This window comes from Apium graveolens, chromosome 6 (assembly GCF_009905375.1).
Source record: "Apium graveolens cultivar Ventura chromosome 6, ASM990537v1, whole genome shotgun sequence".
Taxonomy (NCBI): domain Eukaryota; kingdom Viridiplantae; phylum Streptophyta; class Magnoliopsida; order Apiales; family Apiaceae; genus Apium; species Apium graveolens.
Window position 1 is genome coordinate 170,079,599 of NC_133652.1, and position 25,398 is coordinate 170,104,996.

The following is a 25,398-nucleotide window of genomic DNA, read 5'->3' on the forward strand; positions in this document are numbered from 1 at the left end:
TTGAACCACATTCTGAGCATTGCTCCAACTGAAATTAGGATGATTGGGGTTATTTGGATGATATGTGGTTGGCACAGGTTGGTGTGATCGCTGGTAGTTGCTCACGTACTGACCGATTCATTAGAAATTACGCACTGATCAGTTTTATGGGCACCAACGCAAAGTTCGTAGACACTGGTGATTTGATTAACTCCATAATTAGCCAAAGTGTCCACCTTCATTGTCAAACCCTTAAGTTGGGCAGCGATTGCAGTTGCTGCATCCAACTCCAGAATTCCTGCAACTTTTCCCCGAGTCAACCTCTGGGTAGGATTCTGGTACTCATTAGCAGCCATCAGTTCAATAAGTTCATAAGCTTCATCATAGCTCTTAGCCCATAAGGCTCCTCCTGATGCTGCATCAAGCATGGGCCTAGAAGTAGGACCCAATCCATTGTAGAAACAGTTGATAATCATCCAATCAGGCATGCCATGGTGTGGGCACTTCCTTAGCATCTCCTTATATCGATCCCAAGCCTCACACAGAGACTCTCCAGTTTGCTGCATAAACTGGGTAAGAGGATTCCTGATTGTTGTTGTCTTCACCATGGGAAAGAATTTAGTGAGAAACTTTTGAGCAAGATCTTCCCAAGTTTCTATAGACCCTGCTGGTAGAGAGTGTAACCAACACTTAGCTTTGTCTCTCAGAGAGAATGGAAAGAGCCGTAGCTTGATAGCATCTTCATTCACACCATTGAACATAAAAGTGTCACAAATCTCGATAAAATCCCTGATGTGCATGTTGGGATCTTCGGTAGGAGAACCCCCAAACTAAACTGAACTCTGTATCATTTGGATCGTGCTTGACTTGATCTCAAAAGTGTTAGCCGCGATGGCTGGTATAATGATGCTAGACTGAATGTCATTAATATTAGGCTTAGAATAGTCCATCAAAGCCTTCGGATTTGCTGCTTGATCACCCATAGCTGCTATAATTGGCTCTTCAACTTTATCTTTTTCTTCTACCTTCTTTTGTTCCTCGGTAACTTCTCTGCAAATTACCACAAGTTTATCCTCGGCTTTATCCAGTGTTCTCTTACGACTACGCGAATGCGTATGCATACACCCTCGCTAGATCACCTGAACAAGACAAGGAAACAAATAAGTAACAATGTCCGAGTCAATGAACTTTAACGACCACTGATGGAAAGCACATAAACTAGTAATTAACAATGCAGTCCCCGGCAGCGGCGCCAAAAACTTGTTAGTCGCTAAACACGCACTAATATTACACGCAAGTATACGAGTTCACAAGTAGTATAAGATATAAATCAGATTCGATCCCACAGAGACTATATTGGTTAACTATCTAAATTACGCACCTAAGCAACAATGTATGGTTATTATTCAATGCTAAGACTATAACAAAGTAAGATTGGTTAACTAATATTAACTACGAGAATTAAACACTTGAATTAATCAATATTAAATACACATGAGATCCTAACTTCATTACTACTTCATTCAATAGTTATTGTTATTAACCTTAGCATGTAATGGTGATGATATTAATCGAACAACACGAAACTGATAATCGCCAACTTCCATTGTACGAATACCATTCTACCAAACATCCACAATTTAGATAGAAGTTGAATATGCATCAATTATGTTGAGGCCCTATATGTCTAAAGAATTTGACAACATAACGATTTAAGCACAAGTTATTCATGATGATTATACAGGGCAAGTAAAACGGTTAGAGTTACCCACTAGTCATGCATACAACACATGAATATATGCTAGCATGGCAAGTTCTAAATCTCAAGATTCACTGTCGCTTCACAAGAGATTAACAGGCTATCTTACATGTTCGCGACACATATAAGATGAATAAGCACAACCTATACCAGATATCATACAATCACCATATACCCAGGTATTAAACAATTAACTAAAGAATTCCATAGTAAATCCGCTAAAATCCCATGATCACGATTAGCCCATAATAGAACTCATCATCACCATGGGTTCATATTAAAGCATGATAATAACACAACGATATAAGGCTGAAAAATACTTAATAAATAATGAAGTACGTCACAAGAGTATTAAGCTTCAAGCATAAAGAAAACTAGCATCCACTGTTACAACAAATTAAAAGAATCACAAGATAAACTAATGTTTCCTCTTCTTCGTTGTTGCGTGCTAAAACGGTCTTCACAATCTTCTTGCCTTCGCTCTGGTTGAAGAAAATGTCTTCCCATAAGGTTTATATAAGAGTCCAGGAGTCACCGCGTCAACAGAAGCCCAAACAGAATTGAAAACAAATAAAACCAGAATCTGAAATTCCGCACGCACGCGGCCGCTTGCTCCCTCCACGCGGTAGCGTGCTGGCACGCGATCGCCTGCTCCTAGCACACGGTCGCGTGCTGCCCTTCTGGAAAATTCTCTATTTTTCTCCTGTTTGTGCTGATTTCTTTGCTTATCACCCCTAGACTAATTCCAAGCACTTTCTTAAGCTTTATTTGATGAAAACCACCTATCTAAGCAATTTATACCCTAAAATGCAAAAATACTAGAAAACGCGTCAAATACACAAAATACTTGAGTCCAAGACACTAATTCAAGCTGTTATGAGACGCTCTAAGTGGTATAAAATGCCACTTATCAATGACACTGTTGTCACACAAAGCATAACCCAATTGATCCACTTCTCTAAAAACCCCATACTAAGCATTCTACTTCTCAAATAATTCCAGTTCACATGATCATTGGCTTTACTGATATCAAGTTTTAAAGAAACCTCTCCTTCGTGCCCACTATTCTTCCATTTCATGTAGTGAAGGAGCTCAAAAGCCACTAGAACATTGTCTGTGATGTTACGACCTGGAACAAACACTGATTGTTCTTCAGAAATGATATCTGGGAGAATTTTTTGAAGATGATTTGCCAATACTTTTGCTAGAATTTTGTAAAGAACATTACATAAAACCATTGGACGAAGGTCTTTGGGTTTATCAACATTGTCCTTCTTAGGAATAAGCACCAAGGTAGTATCATTTACCTCATCTAAAAATATGCCCTTCACCAATCATTGATTACAGCATTTGAAAATCTCTTCCCCGAGCAAACTCCAGAAGTGTTGGAAAAATTCTAGATTTAAGCCATCTAGGCCACTGGCCTTATCTGGATGCATGTTTTTCACAGCTTGTGTGAACTCTAAAAATGACAGATCCTCTGTGAGCTTCAAATTTTGACTACTTGAGACCATAAATTCAGAGTCATGACTCATTTGGATAGTACCACTTTCATCTTCAGTGAATACCTTGCTAAAATAAATCTTCAAAAGACTACACATGCCACCGTGACTTGTAATCAAAGTGCCATCCTCATCTTTAAGCCCTGCTAAGAACTTTAGCTTCTTCCTGTTGGAGGCTGTTGCCTGGAAAAATTTTGTGTTTATATCACCATCCTTGAGCCAAAATGATTTAGCTCTTTGCTTCTAATATGCTTTTTCATGGCTTCAAAACTCATTTAATTTATCCTTCTCGTCGAAATACATTTGCATCTCATCGTCGTCTTCCCTACTCTTCAAAGAATTAACTATTTCTTTTTGCTTGATAACCTTTTTTCTAAATTTATGAAAAAATGCCCTCCCCCACTTCGCCATATACTTTGAAACTTCTAACAACTTAGGTAAAAGGTGCATTTTCGGAAGAGTTTTTCAGAAGATCGACACCTCTGAGTGGAAATTGTTCTCCTTTAACCAAGTATTCTCAAATCTAAAACGAAATTGAGTCTTGGGAATTTTAGTGTTAACCAGCTCAAGCTTGATTGGGTCATTATCCAAAACTATGGCATTAAAAACCGTTAGAGTGCATAACGGAAATTTACTCCACCACAATTTATTAGCAAAACATATGTCCAACCTTTCTCAGACCCAATTCGCCATCCCTTTGCTTTTCACCCTAGTAAATTATCCTCCTTTAAGATCAATATGATTGTTAGACGAACCAAACACATTACACGCCAAGTTTTGCTTCCAAAATATCGCCAAACCCCCTGCCTTGTTTGTCTACTGAAAAACAATTAACAAATCCTAGCTTCGACGCAAGAGCTTCAATTTTATTACTAACAGCTAAAGTTTCTGATAAAAACAAAAGATCAGGCTTGTAAGATTTGATCATCTCCTTCAACACTGGAACTGTCCGAGATGAGCCCACACCTCGACAGTTCCAACCTATGGCATTTATTTTTGATGGCTGTCTTTCCTAGCAAGCTCAGCCAAAAAATGTTGTGTGGAAGCTGAAGAATCCTCATTGGAAATAACAATTTCTCCATACTTTTGACTTATCGGGACACCACTATAATTTTGGCCCAAATCAATCTCCATAATACCCAGCCCATTATTTATTCCTCTCCTTCTTTTACAGTCCTCCAGTTGGATAACATCACTATCTTCCTCATTTAACTCATACAAAATATTTGACGTAGTTGAAAATTCCTTAAAATTTGCTTCATTCAAATTTGCTATATTACTGTTCTTATCCCGTGATTCTGTTCCAACCTCCTTCCTATGATTGCTCACCATCTTTATCTCCTTACCTTTTTGAAAAATTTCCCCCACTAAATTCTCCCCTCCAATCCTGGACTCCCACGCATCATCATTCTCTTCCCTCAACCATTTACTCTGCACATGCCCCGCCACCCTGTGCGGCGGTGCTCTGAGCCAGCTCCCCCATTTTTTTGTGACCTCATCTTCTACTTTACCTATAGAACTTCTACAGAATCTATCCATATGGCTAACCATGCCGCATGTAAAGCAGAAATCCCCCAGGCGCTCATATTTGAAGAGAACTATGAACTCCTGTTCATTTTTTGATTATTTTCTTCTTCCTTTTGATCAGTTTTCTCTCATCGATTATGATACGTACCCACATACAATCACGCCATATGGAGGCACTGTTCTTAGCATCGTACTCCAAAAATTCTCCAAAGAAATTTCCAAGCTATTTTCCCATTGTCTCCAACATATAACCTACTGGTAGATTATGCAGTTGAATCCAAATGCTCAGAAAGAATGGCTTCACATCCATCGGGTTATGCCCTTCCTTCACACTTTTTAGAGCCAACATCGCACTATCGAAAGACCATGGACCTCCGTTCAGGACCCATTGTTTATCCTATTTCCTATAGAACTGGAACAAAAAAAGACCATGACCAATCTCCTTGATGCTTAATCCCATTGTTGGACGCCAGACATCTGCAATTTTAGATTTCATGCCCTTGTATTGATACTTTTTTCAGTAAGAAAACGACCTACTAAGCAAATCTCATATATATTTACGCCCTCATCAATATCCCCTTCCAATACAAAGACTTCATTCTCCTCTTCTTCGATCTCTAGTCTCACATACGTTGATCAATATCTCCCTACCCCGCCATGACAACAAAAAATAAAGCTCCCACAGTATTCTAAGCAGATATGAATACGGAGAGAAATACAAAACTCTCACATGAAAGCGGAGAGAATAAGAGCCATTACTCTCACGTACACTAATTAGTTAGTTAAACTCCATAAAATAATCTTTCCGACTATTTAATACTTGTTGGGATTAAAATTGTAATTGTTGATTACTATATAGAGCAAATTTATACTGCATTTACTATCACCCAAAAATAAACTTAAAATTTTTAACAAGAGGTCATTATTATTTTTAAGTGCAAAACTTAAACTTTCAAAACATGTAACTTTATAAAATAAATTTCATAATTTACAAGAAAAGTTATTATTAAATTTAAATATAAATAATGTAATATAAAAATCTCGAGTATTATATTTAATGTATTAAACTCCTTGTGACAAATTTTTCACCATAATTTTTTAAATTGAACTTTATGTGTTTTTATTATGCACTTATTTATTATAGTTCATTCAAGTCTACTATCCATGATAATGATTATGTAATTAAATTACATGTTAGTTGATTTTTTTAATTGGTCCATGTTAATATTTACATATGCATATGAGAATTTTTGGTGTGTGTGATAGAACATATAGTCATATTTATGATTAGCTATCAACTAGTTATTATATATATAAACAACTTCTTTTATGGCACATTATAATCTTTTATATGCATGAGAAACTAATTTATATTATTTTATGTATTAACAATTGCAAATGTCGAATCACACTTTAAAGGTAGAGGCCAAGTAATCCTCCGGGCCTTATGCATATGGAAGTTGGTGATTTCTTCGAAGATAATAATATTGAAATGACCAAATCTAGTGATGGCTATAAAGCTAGTGTAAATACAAAACCTGGTGCATCAAATCTTATTGAAGACTACGGAAAAGCAATTATAATGTTATCAAATGGTACACAATTTTTCATTGATGATGTAATATTTTCTACAAGATCAAAAAGAAATCTTTTGAGTTTAAAAAAAATACGTCGAAATGGTTATAATACTGAGAAAAGAAATGAAAGTGACAGAATATTTATACATCACGTCAATTGTCTCAGAGAGGAAACAAATAATGAAAATTTTCTATCATACAAATCTGGATTATATTTTACCTTCATAAATTCAATTGAGTCACATATGGTCATAACCAAAAATTAGTGGACCCTACAAATTTTATTACATTCCATGACCATTTAGGCCATCCAGATTCAATGATGATGCGAAGAATTATAGATTATTCAAATGAAAATCCTCTAAGGAATATAGTTGTTCCATTGTTCAAAGAATTCTCATGTGTAGCTTATTTTAAAGAAAAAATTATAACAAGATCATCTCCATTATAAATTACAGTCGAATGTCCAAAATTCTTAGAATGAATACAAGGAGATATTTGTGGATGTACCAGCCTATCAAGTGGGCCATTTCAGTACTTTATAATACTTATCGATGAATCAAACACGTTGGATTCATGTTAGCTTATTGTCCACTCGTAATCTTGCATCTGCGAGACTTCTTGTTCAAATAATTCGATTAAGGATTAGCAAAAAAAATAATTCGATTAAGGGCATAATTTGCAGATCATATAATTAAGAAAATCTGAATGGATAATGCAGGAGAATTCATGTCTAAATATTTTATTAATTATTATATGTTAATTGAAATTATAATTAAACATCTAGTTGCTCACACATATACTCAAAATGGCCTAGCTAAATCTCGCATTAAAAGGCTAAAAATTATTGCAAGGCCTTTACTTGTGAAGACGAATTTACCAAATTTTGCTTGGGGACATGCAATATTATATGTTGTGTCACTCATTCACTTAAGGACGACTGCTTAACATAAATATTCCCCATTTCAACTAGTGCATGGTCAAGAACAAAATATTTCTCACTTAAGTGTATTTAGATGTGTAGTTTATGTTCCAATCTTCCCTCCTCAAAGAACAAAAATGGGACCCCAAATATAATTAAGGGTCAATGTTGGATTAAACTTCCAATTAATTATTAAATATTTGAATCCCATGACTGGTAATAATTTGCCGACTAACTTTTCCTCCATTTAGGGGAAATAAGCTAAAATTTGAAAAAGAAAAACATGAAATTTTATGGAATACGGTATCTTTATTTCATTATGTTCCTTACACAAATCAGTGTAAACTTGAAATTAAAAAGATTATCCACTTACAGAGCGTTGCAAATACATTGCCTAACGCATTTACTGATGTTAAAACTGTGACAAAGTCACATATACCAGCTGGAAATGCTTCTTATAAAATTAAACTTCTGGAAGAAGCGAATATAACCATGTTAGGAAATGAGTCTAAAGCATGCCAGAAGCGTGGTAGACCTATTGAATCCAAGGATAAAAATCCTAGAAAAATAAGGAAGCTTGATAAGCAAGTTGGTACATCAAATGACATCATTTTAAAAATAAAATTGATCACTAAAGAGACACCTTCAAAGGATAATAAACTACCTGTAATTAATGATAATAAAGAGATTTTGATAAACTATGTTATTTCAGGAAAAGAGCGGAATAGACCAAATATTATCATGGATGATATATTTGCATATGCAGCTGCACTTGACATTTCCGAGGAAATCAAAGATCATGAACCTAGATTGTGATGGCCTCAACCCCGGGGTCAGGAGTTGACGTCGCCAAACACGACAAACAGAAATATAAATAACAAGAATATTATTATTACATACTAACTCGACCCCATACCAAGATCCGATCCAGGTTCAAGTATGATCCAAGCTACACAAGTCTGACACACTAACTTATTCAGCAACTCATCATATCGCACATGGTCTGATACTAACTACCTCTGAGGAGCCAGGTGCTGAAGGGGCTGAGACACGGTTCTGCCAATGTCTGAGTGGTCTTCTAGGCATCTGTGATATATATATAACAGGTTGCAAGGGTGAGCATAATCGCTCAGCAGTACCAACATATGAATATCAAGATAACAACAATAATGTAAACATATATAGGAACAGAACTATAAATCAATATGAAATCCATAATCTGTAAATCATTCTGAGCATCAGTATATAAGAAAAGCTGAGATAACTGGATATCACTGCCTAGCATGCTTTTAACAAAACAAACGTAGTTGTGTGTTGTGTAAGTACCAGAGTCCAATTTTAGCATGTTATTCACATTTATAAATCAACTGTATCAATCACTTATTCCCTTACGGGAATCACAAAGCCAAATCAGATACGTAACGGATATGTGAAGATAACTGATCAGGCTATCAACACCAGACGGCTCCAACTGTCATCCCATATACCTGCTCCGGAACTCAGAGACTAGCTAGGTCTCTGACCTGCTGGACTAATCGATTATAAAATGCGCGCAACCAAATTAGCCTCTTACGCCACCTCAATAGGCCTATTCTTGCCCCTATGTATCCCATATCTGATCATTTTATCCAGTTTTTAAAACACTTGTACCTATCTCTTTTCAATACCATTCATTTTAACAGCACACGTAAAACTGGTTCACAAATCATTTTCATTCGAGATAGGCACCTTTCGAAGTTACTTTTCCCCTAAAACAGGTTTAAAACAGTGATTTATAACTACAGGGGATACGTAACTTAAAATATTTATGTTCCTTTACGAGTATAAAACAACAGTTTATTCATACGTACTGAACCATAAAAGAATGGTCATGGTACTTGCCTTGCAACGCTTTCGGAAACCCTAAGTAGCTTTTACGCTGATTTCAGTCCTTGCGAAACTCGATTGGGATCTACAATAACAGAATATCCTAATCAATTATACCGACATGCTTGATATCCTCGAATCTTAATAACCCAATTCGATAACCCGACTCGTATAATAATTATACACATAGTTACATACTTCATATTCGAATAAGGGTAACACATTTTGAAGGGTTTTTAGCACATAAACGCAGCGAAAACGTAAATTTAATTTTAAAAAAAATGACGGGATCCATGCGAAAAATAATATTTAATTCATAGTTCAGTATGTTTACCTTAAAAAGCTTTACGTTAATAGAAAGATGGAGGTCTTTAATAGCGATCCAAGAACGATGAACGGAGATCCTTAGCAGTTGTTCCTCAAGTGTGAAGCACTCCACCGGTATCCACCAAGAAAACGATGTAATGAAGGAGGAGGAGATGGAGAGAATTAGGGTTTTGTAAATCTTTTTGGTTGAGGCAAAAATATGGTTTATAATAGTATATTTATAGGCAAAAATTTTAGCTGAAAATTTTCCCATAAAATATTATTATTATTAACCCTTTATTATTCTCACTGATAATTAAAACACCTTTTAATTATTAATCCTTTTTCTAAAGTCTTTAGAAATAATTCTCTCACTTGATTTAATGTCCAAAAAATTGAATTCTTAATTAATAATATTAAGAACCTTTTCTTAATTAATTTATAATCAATTAAATCTCATTTAATCAATTATTAAATTTTCCAATTAATTATTTATTTCATAAATAAATAATTATCAGCCATTATTAATTAATTCCTCCACCATTAAATCATTATCTTTTATGGTGTGACCCTGTAAGTTCAATATTAAGCTGGTAGTAGAAATAAATAATAATAAAACTATTTTATCATTATTTATATAAATTCTCTAATTCATTAAATATGATTAATTAATTAATCATATTTATTCTACATCGTGAGAGATACTTCTCAGCATATCGCGACTATCCGGATAATACGAATTCACTACTTAGAATACCAAGAACCTATTCAGTGAGTAGTTACCGTACAATTAATTCCTTCTACCCTACAATCTCACGATTAAATACAAGGCATGGAACTTATGTCAAGCCTATGTTATTTAATCACTTGCTTTCCCATTCACTATGCTTAGTTCTATTTAATATAAATTAGAAACTCCTTTCTAATTTCATTCACTCTGGCCAGAGATTCCTGAACTAACATAAGTGGATCAGCATTGAACATTCTCTTCCTACACTGGAAGGGGTAGATCCTTTATTGATCATACACTATCTTCGTGTACAAATTCCTATACCCAGTAGAGCCCTTATAATTGTCCCTTGAGACTAAGAACTAAACCAAAGCATAGTTCAGTGTATACAAGATGAATGTGATGACCTCAAGTCTAAGGATACTTGTACAACTATCACTATATGAACAACTGCTGACACGTGAGTGAACTCCATCAGTTGTTCAGCTGTGTGAGTCATGTTCAGTGAACTTATTCTATAATAAGCACCTACATACTAGCTATAGTGTCACCACACAAATGTCTATGAGAACAGACATCCTTCATAATGAAGCAAGCATAGTATGTACCGATCTTTACGGATTATTAATTACCAGTTAGTAATCCTACGACCAGGAACTATTTAAGTTTAGAGTTATCATCTTTTAGGTCTCATTATTATGATCTCATCACAATCCATAAAAAGCTTTACTCTAAACTGTGGTATATCTTATTTAAACATTTAAATAGATAGAGCCCGCAATAAAAACAAAACAAGTCTTTTATTAATATCAATGAAATCAAAACAGATTACATAAAAGTTATTCATAAATCCTCATACATGATTGGACTTAGGACATATATCTTTCAATCTCCCACTTGCACTAAAGCCAATCACTCTGGTATCTAATACCCATCTTGTCTTTATGACGATCAAAGTGACTCTGAGAAAGTGGCTTTGTGAGTGGGTCTGCTACGTTGTTATGTGTGTCAACTCTCTCGACGTTGACATCTCCTCTTTCAACAATCTGAATTGCACCACCATTCAGAGTAAACACGTACCCTGACATGGATTTGCTATCACTTTCTGATTTAAAACTAGAGTCAGTATAACCCTCTATTTTCAACACAGATTCACCACCAAAAACAAGAAAAATGTCCTGAGTCCTTCGCAAGTACTTAAGGATGTTTTTCACTGCTTTCCAGTGGTCTTCTCCTGGATTGGACTGATATCTGCTCGTCACACTAATTGAATAAGCAACATCAGGCCTTGTACACAACATCGCGTACATTATAGATCCTATTGCTGAAGCATAAGGAATCTTACTCATACGCTCTCTTTCCTCAGGTGTCTTAGGAGACATTTTTTCGGAAAGGGACACTCCATGGCTCATCGGTATGAGACCTCTTTTGGAGTTTTCCATGCTAAACCTTTTAAGCACTTTCTGGATGTATGTACCCTGGGTAAGACCTATCATTCTTCTAGATCTATCTCTATAGATCTTCATACCGAGAATGTAGGATGCTTCTCCCAAGTCCTTCATGGTGAAGTTCTTTGATAGCCACACTTTGACTGATTGTAGCATCGGTATATCATTTCCTATAGGAAGTATGTCATCCACATACAATACAAGAAATGTTACCGCTCTCCCACTAACCTTCTTGTAGACACATGGTTCATCTATGTTTTTGATAAAACCAAACTCTTTGATTGTCTCATCAAAATGGATGTTCCATCTACGAGAAGCTTGCCTTAAACCATATATGGTTCACAGCAGCTTACACACTAGGTGTTCATTTCCCTTGGAAAGAAAACCCTCTGGCTGTGTCATATACACTTCCTCCTCAAGTTCCCCATTGAGGAAGGCCGTTTTCACGTCCATTTTCCAGATCTTATAGTCGTAGTAAGCAGCAATCGCAAGCAAAATCCGAATTGATTTTAACAGGGCTACAGGCAAAAAAGCTTCATCAAAGTCAATCCCTTGCCTTTGTTTGAATCCTTTTGCCACGAGCCTGGCCTTATAGGTCTCTACCTGGCCATCTGCTCCAATATTTCTTTTGTATACCCACTTGCACCCAATAGGCTTAACACCTTCTGGCGCCTCAACCAGAGTCCATACTTGGTTGGTATACATAGATTCCATTTAGGATTTCATGGCCCTATGCCATTTCTCTGAGTCAACACTACTCATAGCCTCATTATAGGTCACAGGGTCGTCATCATCAATGATTGACAACTCATTGTCATTCTCAATGACAAGGCCATAATACCTCTCAGGTTGGCGAGACACTCTCCTTGTCCTACGAATGGGCTGTTCCACAGAAGGTTGTTCAGTCTGAACAGGTGTTCCCACTTGATCCGTAGTAGTTTGTGCTTCTTGAACTTCAACAAGTTCAATTTTGCTCCCACTGTTTCCTTCAAGGATAAACTCCTTTTCCAAGAAGGTAGCATATCTGGAGACAAACACCCGATGATCGGTGTAAAAGTAATACCCCAAAGTCTCTTTAGGATATCCCACAAAATTACATTTTACGGATCGAGATTCCAGCTTATCTGGGTCAACTTTCTTGACATAAGCTGGACATCCCCAAATCTTAACGTGTTTAAGACTCGGTTTCCTTTCTTTCCATATCTCATATGGTGTTTGAGGAACAGATTTGGAAGGCACCTTATTCAGTAAATATGCTGAGGTTTCTAATGCATAACCCCATAGAAATACTGGAAGATTCGCATAGCTCATCATGGACCGAACCATGTCTAACAAAGTTCGATTTCTCCTTTCAGACAAACCATTAAACTGTGGAGTATATGGAGGAGTCCACTGGGAGACTATACCATTTTCTTTGAGATAATCTAGAAACTCTCCATTCAAGTATTCACCACCTCGATCTGATCGAAGAGTTATAATACTATATTTGGTTTGTTTCTCCACTTCATACTTATATTCTTTGAACTTTTCAAAGGCTTCAGACTTGTGTTTCATCAAATACACATATCCGAATCTAGATCGATCATCTATGAAAGTGATAAAGTATGAAAATCCACCCATGGCTTGCGTAGAAATTGGTCCACATACATCTGTGTGTACCAATCCTAGCAAATCTGCAGCCCTTTCTCCATGTCCGCTAAATGGAGATTTGGACATTTTACCCAATAGACAAGACTCGCATGTAGGATATGATTCAAAATCAAAGGGGTCAAGTAACCCTTCCTTATGCAATGTCCGCAGTCTATTTTCACTAATATGACCTAGCCTACAGTGCCATAAATAGGTCAGATTTTCATCATCTCATTTTCTTTTATTAGTTTGTTCAATCTGAAGTAAATCATGCTCTACGTCACATACATACAGACCATTATTTATAATATCATGTCCATAAAGAACATTATCTCTAAGGATAGAACATTCATTATTCTTAATAATAAATGAAAAACCATCCAAATCCAACATAGGAATAGAAAGAATATTCCTCACTATAGAGGGAACGTAATAACAATTATTCAGAATAATAGTCTTGCCCGTAGGCATATGTAAACTAAATGATCCTACAGATATGGCCGCAACCCTTGCTCCATTGCCCATACGTAGAATCACCTCATCTTTTTCAAGAGTCCTACTTCCCTTTAGTCCTTGCAACGAATTGCAAATATGAGAACCACGGGAGGTATCTAATACCCAAGTAGAAATTTGACCTAGTGACATATTAACTTCGATCATGAACATGCCTGAATCAAAAGCGGTAGTCTCACTACCCTTCTTCTTCAATTCTGCAAGGTAAACCTTGCAGTTCCTCTTCCAGTGCCCCAACTTGTTAAAGTGAAAATAAACAGCTAAATTAGGACCAGTCAACTTGTGAGCATCTAGTATGCTTCGGAGTGATAGTGCAGAAGACATGACGAATATAGTAAATCTGTAAATGATAAACATATAACAACACTTAGCAAATATTCAATTTCATTTCAAAACACTATATGAATCGGGTCTTTATTCATAAGTGTCTCCCACTAGTTTATCTAATTTTTTCAACCCCCTAAGTGAAAATTAAGCATTCATAATGCTAGTGGGAATAGGGATCCTACATTCCATCACACAACCTCGGCTGTGGCACGAAACGTCATGTGATGTTCAATAGGCAGACAACTCTTGTCAATTACATCTTATGTTATTCCCTAATATAAGTTTAGCCTCTTGAATAATTGAGTCACGGTTGTGGCACGAAAAACTCAATATTCTAAGTCAAGTCTAACCCAACATTTCGTACAATTGAATCAGTCTCCAACGGCCCACAGTTGTAGCACGTACCAACCTTTAGATTCTAATTCAATGTACACATCTCTATATAATAGACAAGTATTTCTTATTTTGAAATCAAAGCCCTCGGCTGTAGCATGAAACGACAATGATTTAAAAATAAGAACCACTTTCTACCATGTTGGAAGGCTATGACCGACATAAGCCCGTTGTGTCATTGGCCAATTACTACTTGACATTATTTAATTTTAGAGGGATTATATTACGTTACAATCATAATCATATTATAAAGAGATTTTTCCTTTTAAATTAAATATTTCAAATCAATAATCGATAATCAGATGATTCCCAGATCGGGTGGAGCATTGTCAAGAGGCGTCACTTAATAACCCTTTCTTACAGATAGAAATCTGTTGTTGACAGAATCATCCTTTCTCTCAATATTGAAAATTCATATTCAATTACGTGTTTCATAAACACAAGAATCTCATGATCGTATTCATAATATTTATTGTTAAGGCAAGAAATGATTCATATTCTAGATTTTCTAGAGCACGCCTTATATTGATTTAAGTTCACCTAAATCTATCATCGCATGGTAAACATAGGCATATATCTCATATATAAAATTAAATAAACAAGTAAATGTAAAGTGCAATAAAGTAAATGTGTTTGGTTATGGCCCCATCCTATGTGATTTTTATCAAGCTCATGATAAAGATCAAGGTCAATCTAATATGGTGATGGAAATAAATACAACTACTTATTACATAAGTCTTCTTCTTTGTTTAGACTTCTTGTATGCCTCGTCTTCTTCTTTGTATCACCTCCATTGGATAGTCTTCTTGAGTCTTCAATTACATTACATGATTGAAAGTAAAACTAATCTAATGAACTTACAAGAATAACTCGAGTTACATTCGAGATTTATGATTACAAAGATTAACGACATGCAAGTCGTATTTAAAACCAAAACCAAAATCATTACACTAAGGTCGAAAGGCCATAACCATCCACCATGCTCATACAACACATAAAAGCATGTTAAAACACATAATCTGATCTTAACATATCATATTATCCATGATCTAATCATAAAAAGAAAATATGACAAAAATCAGAAAAATTAGAATCAAATCAGAAAAATAAGAATCACTGGTTACGGGCAGTAAACGACGTCAAACGCCTTACAGACGAGTCGTTGATAGCTTTAGCTATCAGTTTTGTTCAGATACTCATTTACCTATGAAATAGGGTATTCGTTTGCATAAATCGGACACCAGACCCAGATTTCAACAAATCTGCAGCATCCAATTCAGAATCCGTATCTAATATGATTCTCATTATTAGAACAAACATAAATCATGTATATATCAGTATATATACAGATTACATAATCATCTATTGATTATACAACTCACATGAATATCATATATTCAAAACCATATATATATAAGCATATTATATCAACATCAAATCATGGCGAATTACGTACATGCTCATATATCGAAAACAGTTAAACACATAAACGAATTAAAAACTTTTCGCAAGTAGCTCTGATGCCATTGAAGGGTTTTTAGCACATAAACGCAGCGAAAACGTAAATTTAATCTTAAAAAAAATGAAACCCTCCGCAGGATCCATGCAAAAAATAATATTTAATTCGTAGTTCAGTATGTTTACCTTAAGAAGCTTTACGTTAATGGAAAGATGGAGGTCTTTAATAGCGATCCAAGAACGATGAACGGAGATCCTTAGAAGCTGCTGCTCAAGTGTGAAGCACTCCACCGGTATCCACCAAGAAAATGATGTAATGAAGGAGGAGGAGATGGAGAGAATTAGGGTTTTTAAATTTTTTTGGTTGAGACAAAAATATGGTTTATAATAGTATATTTATAGGCAAAATTTTCAGCTGAAAATTTTCCCATAAAATATTATTATTATTAACCCTTTATTATTCTCACTAATAATTGAAACACCTTTTAATTATTAATCCTTTTTCTAAACTCTTTAGAAATAATTCTCTCACTTGATTTAATTTCCAAAAAATTAAATTCTTAATTAATAATATTAAGAACCTTTTCTTAATTAGTTTATAATCAATTAAATCTCATTTAATCAATTATTAAATTTTCCAATTAATTATTTATTTCATAAATAAATAATTATCAGCCATTATTAATTAATTCCTCCACCATTAAATCATTCTCTTTTATGGTGTGACCCTGTAGGTTCAATATTAAGCCGGTAGTAGAAATAAATAATAATAAAACTATTTTATCATTATTTATATAAATTCTCTAATTCATTAAATATGATTAATTAATTAATCATATTTATTCTACATCGTGAGGGATACTTCTCAGCATATCGCGACTATCCGGATAATATGAATTCACTACTTAGAATACCAAGAACCTATTCAGTGAGTAGTTACCGTACAATTAATTCCTTCTACCCTACAATGTCACGATTAAATACAAGGCATGGAACTTATGTCAAGCCTATGTTATTTAATCACTTGCTTTCCCATTCACTATGCTTAGTTCTATTTAATGTAAATTAGAAACTCCTTTCTAATTTCACTCACTCTGGCCAGAGATTCCTGAACTAACATAAGTGGATCAGCATTGAACATTCTCTTCCTACACTGGAAGGGGTAGATCCTTTATTGATCATACACTATCTTCGTGTACAAATTCCTATACCCAGTAGAGCCCTTATAATTGTTCCTTGAGACTAAGAACTAAACCAAAGCATAGTTCAGTGTACACAAGATGACTGTGATGACCTCAAGTCTAAGGATACTTGTACAACTATCACTATGTGAACAACTGCTGACACGTGAGTGAACTCCATCAGTTGTTCAGCTGTGTGAGTCATGTTCAGTGAACTTATTCTATAATAAGCACCTACATACTAGCTATAGTGTCACCACACAAATGTCTATGAGAACAGACATCCTTCATAATGAAGCAAGCATAGTATGTACCGATCTTTGCGCATTATTAATTACCAGTTAGTAATCCTATGACCAGGAACTATTTAAGTTTAGAGTTATCATCTTTTAGGTCTCATTATTATGATCTCATCACAATCCATAAAAAACTTTACTCTAAACTGTGGTATATCTTATTTAAACATTTAAATAGATAGAGCCCGCAATAAAAACAAAACAAGTCTTTTATTAATATTAATGAAATAAAAACAGATTACATAAAAGTTATTCCTAAATCCTCATACATGATTGGACTTAGGACATATCTCTTTCACATTTGATATAATAAAGTAATTTATCGTATTTAAAATAATTTTTTAGGAAAATTTCGATAGCATCTTTTCTGTTTATAAGCCTACCCGTCGATTACAATCAACGTCAATAACCAACAAATCACAAGTCTCGACACAATACAAATTCCACAATCACACAATTATTTACATACAACTCCAATATACGATTTATTTTTATTCATTTATAAAATTAGGACTCAGATAACGATCATCACGGTCCACCATCCGCTCGTAAAAAGTCATCGTGGACGGCGGCAAAATTTCGTGGGTACCAGATTAATTCACGGGTTTCCAACACGAAACTTCGGCGATTATTTGAAATATTTTCCGCACGAAATATTCATATCACGAATATTATTCAAAATAATTATCCTGCAGAAAAATAAATTAATAAAATTAATTCCAAAAATATTTGAACCACGGCACAGTCAACATCAACAACACAAGCACAGTCACACGCGCCTACACACTGCACACACGCGCCACCAGGCGCCACACACACAATATCACACACAATTACATACACATAATTATACACACATAATCACACACATATATGTATATATACATATATGACAAGTAAAGGAATCGAAACAGGGAGGGCTGCCGGGAAATTAACCGGAAAACAGCGGTGAAACACAGGGCAGGAACAGCCGACGAAAGGAAGGAAGAAGACGGGCAAAAAAGAAAGGAAAAAGATAGGTAACAGAAGAGCAAGAAGAGAGAAAGAGAGACAATCGAGAGATCATCCGAGTGACCAAAGGGAATTGATGTTTATCCCTCAATTCAATTAACTGTTGACCCTCCTGAAATAACCAACACATGGCACGTGTCCAATTTTATTGGATACGTGTCATTTTATTTTTATTTTGACTGATTGCAAGCCCTTCACGTCATTTTAATCTATTTTTAATGGTATAATTTATAAATAAATATTAATCAAAACATTGCCAAAATAATCTTAAAATGTTACAAATATCTGGAACTTAATAAAAACATAAATTTTGAAATTTTAAAACAAATTTTGGAGCGCAATAAATACATGCATTTAGCGATTAGACGAATCAACGCGCGGGTGAAATTAATCCCAAAATTGCCAAAATAATTTTAAAATTCTCATAATATTATAAACTTTATAAAATATGAGTTTCGTGATTTTTAAAGAATTTTGGAATTAAATATGGATTTTACAAATAAATACAATCAGAAAATTATTTAAGGATAAATAATTAGTGAAATATTAATTTCTCAATTTTATAAAATCCTAAAAATAATTATTGGAATTATAGAATCATAAAAACAATTTTAGAGACAATCCAAATATTTATGAAATTAAAACCGTAATAAAATCACTTTTAAAAGCGAAACAAAAGAACATAACTCAATAATAAATTACACAATTCCAACCTATTTATCAATAAATCACAGATAAATAATAAAAACAACACACCGCTGTCAAAACCAATACACATATTTTATTTAATTAATTATTCAATACTTACACCTTTTAAAGTAATACAAAATATACGAGTCGTTATATCCTCCCCCCCTTGAAAAGAATCTGTCCCCAGAATTTGATTTATCTAAATAAATGAGGGTATTTATCAAGCATGTCTGACTCTAACTCCCAAGTAGACTCTTCTACTCTAGGATTTCTCCAAAGGACTGTCACTATGGGGATTGACTTATTTCTAAGGACTCGCTCTTTACGATCTAAGATTTGGATTGATTGTTCCACATAGGATAAATCTGGCTGAAGCTCAATTGGTTCATATTCTATGACTTGATTCGAATCAGGAACATAGGGCTTCAACATGGATATGTGGAACACATTATGGATGTGTTACAACTGCGGCGACAGCGCTACCTCGTAGGCAACTTTCCCTATTCTCTTCAAAACTTCAAATGGTCCTATAAACCTGGGGCTAAGCTTACCTTTCTGACCAAATCACATTAATCATTTCCAAGGTGATGCCTTTAGTAATACCAGTGACCCTACTTCAAGGTTAATATCCTTTCGATGCAAGTCCGCAATCTTTCTCTGTCTATCATGGGCTGCTCCTAACCTTTTTCAAATCAATGCTACTGCATCTCTGGTCTGCTGAACCAGCTCGGGGCCTAACACTTTTTTCTCTCCTACTTCATCCCAATACAATGATGATCTACACTTACATCCTTACAATGCTTCGTAAGGCGGCATTCCAATGTTGGCATGATAGCTGTTGTTGTATGAGAATTCAATCAAAGGTAAGTGTTCGTCCCAATTTCCCTTAAAATCCAAAGCACAAACTCTTAACATATCCTCTATGGTCTGGATTATTATTTCACTTGACCGTCCGTCAGAGGATGATAGGTGGTACTGATATTCAGCTTGGTTCCTAGATATTCTTAGAACTTGGTCCAAAACCTTGAATTAAACCTCGGGTCTCGATCTGACACAATATACATAGGAACTCCATGCTTGCTCACTATCTCATCCAAATATAACTTAACTAGCTTTTTCAAAGGATACCTTTCGTTAATCGGAAGGAAATGTGTTGAATTTGTCAATCTGTCAATGATTACCCAAATAGTGTCGTGATTATCTCTCATCTTTGGCAATCCTACCACAACATCCATTACAACCTCTTCCCACTTCCACTGGGGAATCTCCAAAGGTTGTAGCAATCCGCTTGGCCGTTGATGTTTTGCTTTTACCGTTTGGCACATGTGGCAATTTTTAACCTAATTTGCAATATCCTTCTTCATTCCTGGCCACCTGAAGTTTTTCTTCAAATCTTGGTACATCTTAGTGCTACCAGGGTGGATAGAAAATCGAGAGTTGTGCGCTTTGTGTAACACTTCATTCTTCAGTTCCGTCACTTTGGAAATCCAAATTCTAGAAAGGAATCTCAACATACCTTGGCTATCCTTTTGGGTACATAGTTTTTCTCCTGTCAGATTATCCAACTCTTGTTCCATGATTCCCTCTTGACATCTTTTGATCTTTTCCATCAATGCTGGTTGGAAGGTAATCTCGTACAGCTGCTCCTTACTTTCTTTTGGTACTCGAACTTCAATCTCCATCTTTTCTAAGTCTCTTGCTAACTCTTCTGCAATCTGAACCATATTTAGCTTCTCTTTTCTGCTCAAGGTATCATCCACCACATTGGCTTTGCCTAGATGGTAATTAATTGAACAATCGTAGTACTTGATCAACTCCAACCACATTCTTTGTCTCGTGTTTAGGTCCTTCTGAGTGAATATGTAATTCAGGCTATTGTGATCCGTGTAAATATAACACTTCTCTCCATACAAATAATGTCTCCATAATTTTAAAGCAAAAACTATAGCTGTCAACTCAAGATCATGGACTGGATACTTCTGCTCGTGAGGCTTTAGTTGTCGGGAGGCGTAGGCGATAACTTTGTCATGTTGCGTCAATACACAACCTAAACCTTTCAAAGAGGCATCACTATAAATCATAAAGTCTGATCTCATCCGGTAATGCTAGCACTGGAGCCGACACTAACCTCATTTTCAATTCCTGGAAGCTTTCTTCACACTTTTTTGTCCAAATGAATTTCTCGTTCTTTCGGGTTAGCTTGGTTAATAGAGATGCGATCTTAGAGAAATCCTTTACAAACCTTCGGTAATATCCAGCTAGTCCAAGAAAACTTCTTATTTCCATCGGAGTCTTTGGTTGCTCCCACTTGGATACGGCTTCAATCTTTACAGGGTCTACCTTGATACCTTCCCTACTTACCACATGCCCAAGAAACTGTACCTCTGACAACCAAAACTCAAACTTGGAAAACTTCGCATACAATTGATTTTCCCTTAACCTCTGAAGGGCAATCCGTAGATGTGTTGCGTGATCTTCTGGAGTCTTTTAATAGATGAGGATGTCATCAATAAATACAATAACAAACTTATCCAAGTACTCCTTATACACCCGGTTCATTAAATCCATAAAAGCCGCTAGTGCATTGGTCAATCCAAATGACATTACTGAGAACTCATAATGGCCATACCTGGTTCTGAATGCAGTCTTGGGAATATCTTAAGGCTTTATCTTTAGTTGGTGGTAGCCAGATCTTCAGTCAATCTTTGAAAAATGGCATGCTCCCTTAAGCTGATCAAACAAATCATCAATTCTCGACAAAGGAAACTTGTTCTTTATCGTCAAATTGTTCAGTTCTCTATAGTCAATGCATAATCTCATACTTCCATCCTTCTTTTTTAAGAATAACACTGGAGCACCCCACGGAGGAACACTGGGTCGGATAACTCCCTTATCCAATAGTTCTTGAAGTTGCTTGGCCAATTCTTTCATTTTCACTAGAGCCATTAGATATGGAGCTTTGGAAACTAGTTCGGCTCCGGGTATCAAATCAATGGAGAACTCTATTTCTCGATCAGGTGGTAATCCTGGAAATTCTTCTGGAAAAATGTTGGGAAATTCTCTTACTATGGGGATCTCATCCAAGGTAGGGGTCTCTTTCTTCGTATCCACCACATGAGCCAAATATGCTTCACACCCTTGCCGTAACAATTTCTTTGCTTACAGTACTGAAAGAAACTTCTTATCCTGCTTTTGTCCTTGGTAGATGATCCTTTCATTATATGTGGTATACATAATAACTCTTTTTTTCTTGCATTCAATATTTGCCTTATATAGAGACAATCAATCCATGCCTAGAATAACATTGAATTCTCCTAACTCAAAAGGTATTAGGTTGGCAGGAAAAGTATGTCCTGAAATCTCTATGAAACACTTAGGACAGAATTGACTTACCGGCACTTTATCTTTATTAGCCACCTCTATGATCAAAAGTTCATCTAGGTCTTCCAATATTAATTACATTTTATTCACACAGTTCATGGATATGAAAGATTTGGACGCTCCCGGATCAAATAAAACGTTAACAGGTACAGAATTAAGAGAAAGCGTACCTGCAACTACATCGGAATGCTGAGCCGGAGATTTCTTAGTCATCTTAAAGGCCCTAGCTCGGGAAGTACTTATTGTTGGTCCTTGAGACACACTCCTTCCAATACTGCCCTAGGTAATTGATCTGCAATTCCTAGAAATATGCCCCACTTTTCCGCAACTAAAACAGGTTACTCCTTGGGTCTTGGATTTGCACTCAGTGGAATAATGTCCCTTCTGGCCATACTTGAAATAATTGACATTTTCCTTGCACTAACCATTGTGCTTCTTTCCGCATGTCTTGCGGTTGATCACTGGCTTGTTGAACTTTGTTGGGGTAGAACTGACTGAAGTAATATTGGGCCAAGCCTGGGAAAAATTCTATCTCATGAACTTCCTATCCTTATTTTTCCCAAACCAGCGCTGAAACTTCTGACTTACTCCTCCTGGTTCAGACCTAGCAGGTCCACCTTCAAACTTCCTTTTCTTCTCACCCTGCTCCTTAGCAGCTAACCTCTGGTCACTTTCTATCACTAAGGTAGCCTGAACTACTGAAGTATACATCTTGAGTTGTAAGGCTACAACTCCACTCCTAATCTCTTGCTTCAACCCTTGTTGAAACCGCTTCACTCGCTGAGCTTCCGAACTCACATACTCTGGTGCTATACGGGCCAACTCCGTGAACTTGGCTTCATACTCTGTGACACTCCTGTCTCCTTGCTTCAACTCCAAAAACTCCATCTCCATCTGACTCTGGAGACAATCAGAAAAATATTTTTCCAAGAACAGTTTTGTAAATCGGGTCCAGGGAATAGGACCTTCTCCTTCTAATGCTCGCATAGACTCCCACCAATAATTTGAATCATTCTTCAAGAAATAACTAGCATAATCTATCTTTAAATCCTCACTCACCTTGGTGAGTGCAAAAACCTTCTCCATTTCCTTCAACCAGATCCTGGCAGCAACAGGATCCACTTTACCTTTAAATTCTGGGGTTTCACAGCCTGGAAAGACTTAAAACTAACAGCTTGGGTTGTCCCCCTCATCTCATGCTGTTGTTGGATCTGCAGCTACTGCTGTTGGATTTGCTGTTGTTGTTGCTATATGAGCTGCTGTTGTTGTTGTTGCTGAAATTGTTGCTGTTGCTGCTGGAATTGTTGTTGCTGTTGGGCCAGCTGAGTAGACTGCTGACGCAACAAATCTATCAATTTACTCATGGAGGAATCCCCAGCAAATCCATGGTTGGGTTGAGAATTCTTCTTTAGTGGCATTCTCCTGAAATATAGCAGTCATATATAAGAAAAATGGATTACTCCCAACAGTTTATACATATGTATCAGGAGAGTGTTGCCACTAAGACAATATTCTCATCCTCTGTTAATTGGATCCATCCTGAGTGAATGATCATACTCTAGAAATACCAACAACAGAAGCAACAATGATAGTAACAAAAATAATATCAATGCACAAATATATATGAAAACTGAAAAACATAATTAAGCAACTACTATATAACAACCAACAGAATCCAACTGATACAACGAAAATCCAACCAAAACTGGCTGTCATAGCAGCCTCCGCCTACTATAAACTACAACAACATAATGTACATACATAAGGAAACAACTACAAAACTCCTTGAAATCAACTCTAAGCTCTGTATCTCACTGTTGTAACCCTGATCTAACCACTGCCACTATCGCTGCCACCAATAGAGTCTAACTCAAACACCAACCATTTCACCAGGTCCTGGTACTGAATGGCCCTGAAATCTGAGCTAATAAAAGGGTCAATATACCTAGCTCTCTCAATAGCAATCTGAGTCAAAGATCTCACTCGGGGCCAGTACATCAGGTGAAGGGACAGGGATGCCCTGAAAAGGTCCAACTGGTACATGGTCAAGATGCGTGACCAGCTCTGGGCTCTGCTCTCTAATGAAAGACCTATTCACCGCTCGGTGAAAATGATAGGGAATCGGGAAAGAAGCACCTGTAGTAGCAGATGGAGGAACCGGAGGTCTCGAGGAAGAGGAACTGGGACCATAACCTGGTGGGAAATCCCTAACAGCGGACACTGACCTCCGTACCCAACGAGGACGGGCACTAGGTCCAGGGATATCCCTCAGTACAAATGAAGGAACTGGTAGAGGAGGCAAAGGAGTCTCCTCAGCTACAACATCCATGGTCCTCTCTGTTGGATCTATCGAATCTTGGCCCTATTTTTTTATGATATTAATTAAAAGAGTACGAATAGAACATTAACCTTAATCGATACGGCGCAAGCGATTTAAATCCATGTCTTCTACTGTATTCTCTGATTCTTCTTGGATGAAGTGTAGGCTTCGATCTCCCAAGGTGTACCTCTCCCGAAGCTCCGAAATTCCAAAACCCTAGCTGGCTCCTTGAGAAAAACGGCTGCCTCTCTCAAACCCTAGGATGTGATTTCTTTTTTTTGTGTGTTAACCCTAGCTTTAGGAGAATGAGAATATTTATAGGCTACAGTAGGGATCATGGACCATTAGGTCAGGCCTTCCAATGATATTCCGGGCCAAGCCCAATGTCATTAAATATTAATTCAATCCACTAAAGAATTAATATTTGCACTACCTTTTCTAATTCCGTAAATTAATTATTTGATTCGGCTCCCATATTAATTTCTTATAGATTCCCCATGTTTAAGATATCGCATGTCCATTAATTAAATTAATTTCTAACAATTAATTTAATCAATATCTTTTATCCTTGATCATCCACTCA

The 25,398-nt window shown here is 36.1% G+C and overlaps 1 non-coding gene across 1 annotated transcript; it reads left to right on the plus strand.

The window, feature by feature from the left end:
• The first annotated feature begins 465 nt into the window (after positions 1–465).
• Positions 466–572, plus strand: LOC141670085 (small nucleolar RNA R71). Its single transcript, XR_012554333.1, has one exon. It is a non-coding gene; the product is annotated as a small nucleolar RNA R71 (small nucleolar RNA).
• The last annotated feature ends 24,826 nt before the right edge of the window (positions 573–25,398 follow it).